Source organism: Sinocyclocheilus anshuiensis, unplaced genomic scaffold (assembly GCF_001515605.1).
Source record: "Sinocyclocheilus anshuiensis isolate Anshui unplaced genomic scaffold, SAMN03320099.WGS_v1.1 scaffold802, whole genome shotgun sequence".
Lineage (NCBI taxonomy): Eukaryota > Metazoa > Chordata > Actinopteri > Cypriniformes > Cyprinidae > Sinocyclocheilus > Sinocyclocheilus anshuiensis.
Window position 1 is genome coordinate 277,269 of NW_015547667.1, and position 5,104 is coordinate 282,372.

The following is a 5,104-nucleotide window of genomic DNA, read 5'->3' on the forward strand; positions in this document are numbered from 1 at the left end:
ACCTGTGAGCAGAATAGGATTGAAGAGATGGAAAAGGAGAAAAACACAAGAGCTTCAAATGGGCGCTGTAGCATAGCCACATATTTATAGCCTAGGCTATTCAAACCAAATATAGCTACTCTTAGTATTAGTATACTTGTTTTTTTAGTACAGCCCGTGATAATTACAAAAAACATTGTAAAAATTCAAAATTAGGCTACCTTAAGTAAAAAAGTCATCCCCTCTAGCTACTACTATCATCGCTTGGATCACAGCGTCACGCAAATTCTTTTTGATTGTGATTTTCTCCAATGAGGGGGAGGAGGGGGCGGAATATTTGACAAATTAAGCTACAGTACTTATATTTTTGCACTGATTGGCTATTAACTGTGAGCAGACAGAGTTTCAATCAATGCATTGGAGAATACACTGAACATAAATGAAAATAAACTAAGTTGCTTGTCAGGTTTTCCTAACAAGCAACCATATTTTTTTTTTAAATAACCCCAAAAAAGCCACAACACACAACCCGGGATTTTTTCACGCAACTTTACAAAAAAAGAAGAAGCCCAAAGTCGCGTATAATATGCGGACTTTGCAACTCTGGGTCTCACTAGGTAGCAGTTTATAAAGACATTTTACAAGTTTATTTCCTTTATGGACAAAAGCAACTTATGTCAGAGACAGAGTTTAGGATAAGGAATATTAACATTGTTGCTGTTTAATTACAATGGCAAATCCATCATGGCGGAGAAAATAAACGTAGATGGAGGTTTTAATCACAGGTTCCCCGTTTTGTTAATCTGTGTTTAAAATTAAGTGGTGCAACACAACTCGTTTTAAAATAAAAACCCAGATCAACTAATCCTTGATTAGCTCTAAACTTTGCTTAATTTAATCCTCGTTGGTGCAGCCCACCCTTGGTCTTGGGAAAATGTGATGAAAAATGCTAGAGTTCACAATAAGATCTCTGGCTTTTGATCGTAGACTTTGGTATCTTGGTGAACACATGGGAGTTCCCTTTTGAAACGGTCTGCTGCATGAATTCATGCTTTGGGACAGCACTACAAATGGTTGTGCCCTATAGGATAATATGGGGCAATTTCAGACACAGTCACAGTCTTGACATAGTGGTTTTATGTATGTAACTGGTTAAATGACTAATTTGAATCTTGCCACATCAAGTTAATTCTTAACACTTGAAGTTATTCCCATCTCGTTGGCTGTTTTTGTTTGCTGCACATGCAGCAGCATTCAGATCTCCCTTAAATATTACAAAAGAATCTATATCATCAAGCATTTTATTCATTTCGGTTTTAGCTGTAATAATTAACCTCTAACATCTTACGTCAGCTACTTAGATAAAATATGAATAAAAAAGCTTTCAAAAAAGATGTAAAAACAACTATTAACAACTTACGGGTGTTACTCTTGATCTCGTCATCAGTCAGAATCTTCTGGAAGGCCCTTCCCTCGTGCTCCACCACACAAACAAACTGGTTCATCTTTAACTCCTCTGGTCTAATACTGAGGGTAGATGCTTTCTGGAAGGTCCCATCTACATTTGGCAGTGTCTCTCCAAAATCCACATCCTCATAGTGCTCCTGTCCATTTTTTAACCAGGTGATAGTCACTGCTGCTGGGTAGAAACCTGTGGCATGACACTCCACTGGAGATGAGGGATCCTTCTGTAACAGAGACACTTCAGAAGCTAAAAAAAGATTGAGATAAATGTGAAGAAAATCTTAATACTTCAGATCAGATCAGTTAAATAAATGCATCTAAATTGTTTAAATGAAGCAATTCGTGAGGAAAAAAAGAGAAGCACAAACGACTCAGTTATAATAAAACATTTGTCAACTTGTTGAACAAAGTAAATTTCTCAAAGACAAGCTACCTCTTCTCTCTAAATCCACTTTCCTTAACATCAATAAATATTTTAACCAGTTAACGCAATCAAGTTGGTAGTATTGTTTCAGAAATTCAAGCTGGGCTGTGTTATTATTCCACTTGACCGTTGTTATTAATCCCTGTGGTACATGTGTGATGTACTGGAACTTCTTCATGTCTAGTGAGATAAAATCCTCTCCATCATAACCGTACTGATCAAGCCCACGTGAGTATCTAGTCTGATCATCCCAATCACATCCATACGTCCTCTGATACGTATGAACACCTGAAGAAGAAAAAGTGGGAACCATAAGGTCTGCTCTTTTTTATTGTATAACGTAAGCTTTCGCATTTAAAAGAGTAGTATAAAATATTGTAACTCACCATGCGAGTGATTGAATTGCTCCATTAAAAAATGAATGTTGATTTTGTAGATCTGCTGTACTTGCTCTTTGATCTCAGTGTATTCTTTAAATCTGTCTCCAGATGCAAACTCCTTCATCCAGTCCTGTCTGGGAATCAGCTTCTTTATCTCACTGTGATAATAATCAATCTGTCATCCATCCAGAGTAGTCACGGCAAAAAACTTTGGGATTCCTGTAATCTTCCCTTCACTTATTTCAGTGTATGTAGTTATGAAGGTGTGCAACGCTGAACAAACAAAGACATAAAACTCTCAAACACGGTTAAACAGCACATTAAAATTACTGTTTGAGACTAGATTTTAATTGATTTCTTTTTCAGAATCAGATTAAAAATACCACATGATTTTCTGTCAGTTGAACCAGTGCTATTATCAATAACTAAAACTATATATATATATATATATATATATATAAACATTTCTGTTAATTAAAATTAAGCTACAATAAAACAAAATTAATAATAAATAAAATATAAATTAGATATTAAATAAACACTGGATAGGTTGCCTTGGCCGATATGATTATTTAACCCTCATGTGGTGTTCGGATCCTTTTTGCCTGGAGAAGATTTTCTTTTTCCCGAAAATACTAGTTAATGTTATCGCATTGGACTGAAATTTAGTGACTTTGTTCACAAAGGGTAGAACTACTTAAAAAAATTTTTTTGATCAACAAAAGTGTTATAGGGTTTTGAACACAACACAAGGTTAAAGAAAGCTTCTGTATGTCTTCTATCAGGGAATTCTGGCCAGCGTTCTGTCAGTGCTATGCTAGTATCACTAACGATAACAATAGGATTAATAAAATGATCAGAAAGGCAGGTTCAATTATTGGATTTATTCCTGATTCTCTTGAGGTTACTGTGGAAACAAAATTGAAAATTTTTTTTTTTTTTTTACTATGAAGGACATCCACTAAATGGTATTTTTAGCAGATTTAAGCGTTCATTTAATGGGAGATTAGTAATGCTTCACTGTTCTACAGAATGATTTAGATGGTCTGTGGCGATTTGTATATGGATAAATTTTGTTATTGTGTTCATTGCTCAATTATTTATTGTGTTGCCTGCAATGTACAACAGTGGCAAACGAGTTGTTGATGGATTGGTTGTGATGTTGTGTCTATTGTCAAACAATTTATTGTGCCATGTGTAATGGTGGCAAATAAGTTTCCACTTATAGGGATTAATAAAGTTTCCTAACCTTAACCTTAAGTTGAAGAACTGGAAATAAAAAACTAAAAGCAATATTTATATAAACTGTAAAACAGTATAAAAAAAAATAATAATAATGAAAACAACTAATAAAATGACAAAACCACACAGCAAAATTACTAAAAATAAACAAAAATGTACATGAAAACAAAACATATAAAAATAAAAGCTTATTCAACATATTAATAAAACTAAAACAACACAGAGTTTAACACGCAGAAGTAGCTAAAGACTTTGCTGACAGAGAAATCTTTCTTTCCTATTTAATGCCATGTAGCTGAGAATTTAACCTTTAAATGACATTATGAAATGAATCTCACCTGAGTAAACAAAAGGTACGTAGATGAAGAAAATGATGAACTTCATTTTGGACAAAAATCCATGCATTTCACTCTCAAATAAGTGTAGTCGTCAAAGAGCGCTGCAAACTCTAGACTTCAGCAAGATGAAAAAAAGAACAGTGGTTACTCAAGGAAGTGTCAGAGCGTATGTCACCGTGCTCTGATGAACAATCTCAATACAGACGTTTAGAGAGGAAGCTTTTACAAACTTGTTTTCGCATTAAAATCACAGTTCAATTACTTCTATATAAGAATAACAATGAATGTTAATCCTCTCTGACTAATTTAACCAGTAATTTATTACATTGTACCAGAACAGAAACAACTAAAGCATTAAAAACACATTTCCAACTCACCAACCTAATTTGAAAAACATTTTCTTCATCTGTTCACTGAAAAGTCAACGATCAGTGGTGTAGCAGACGGGCATGCACTGCGGGGGGGCCCCGTGTTGGGGGGCCCCGCGATAACCTCCCCGTGCTGGGTTGCGTTGTATCATGTGTCAATAGCCAGAAATATTGTCAAAGGCATCAAATATTGGCAATATTAAGAGGATTTGCATTTCCAGTTAATGCAGGCCTGTTACATTCTTACTATTATTAGACCTGTTATTATTATTAGGTTACTTTTATTATTAAATTACAATTAATTTGCCCCGCAATAATTTCACAGCGCATCACTGACGCGCTGTGAGGATAATAAAAGATTAGGCTATATTAGCTTACTCATCATTGAAAATGCTTTTAAAAAAGGTCTTTTAAAACAGGTCCATTCATTTATACAATGAATTATAGGCCTATAATTACAATTATTAACACTGCAGTCATCAATGAAAATTAAGAGCAGCTTTATTTCAAGTACTGACTTTCAAAAGCAACCTGTTTAACACAAAATACATTTCTCTTTTTTTTCCCCCACTATGGACGGGCCACAAGATAAATATTAAAGGGGTCATATGATGCGACTTCAAGTTTTCCTTTCTCTTTGGAGTGTTACAAGCTGATTGTGCATAGATAAGATCCCTGAAGTTGCAAAGACTAAAGTCTCAAAACCAAAGAGATATTCTTTATCAAAGTTAAGACTCTGCCACGCCCCCCTAAAAGGCTCGTTCTAACACGCCCCGTCTCTTGTCGTCTCTGAGAGAATATGCACCGTTAATGCAGCGTCAGTTGCCGAAAGCGCCATCAGCTTGAACTTTTTTTTCACTTTGTATAATTGACTGAGGTTAAAATGTTCACCGGCATAACTCTTGTGCA

General features: G+C 35.0%; 1 pseudogene; it reads right to left on the reverse strand.

The window, feature by feature from the left end:
- Positions 1 to 1,171: 1,171 nt before the first annotated feature.
- LOC107702612 (major histocompatibility complex class I-related gene protein-like) lies at positions 1,172 to 3,894 on the reverse strand (annotated as a pseudogene).
- Positions 3,895 to 5,104: the final 1,210 nt, after the last annotated feature.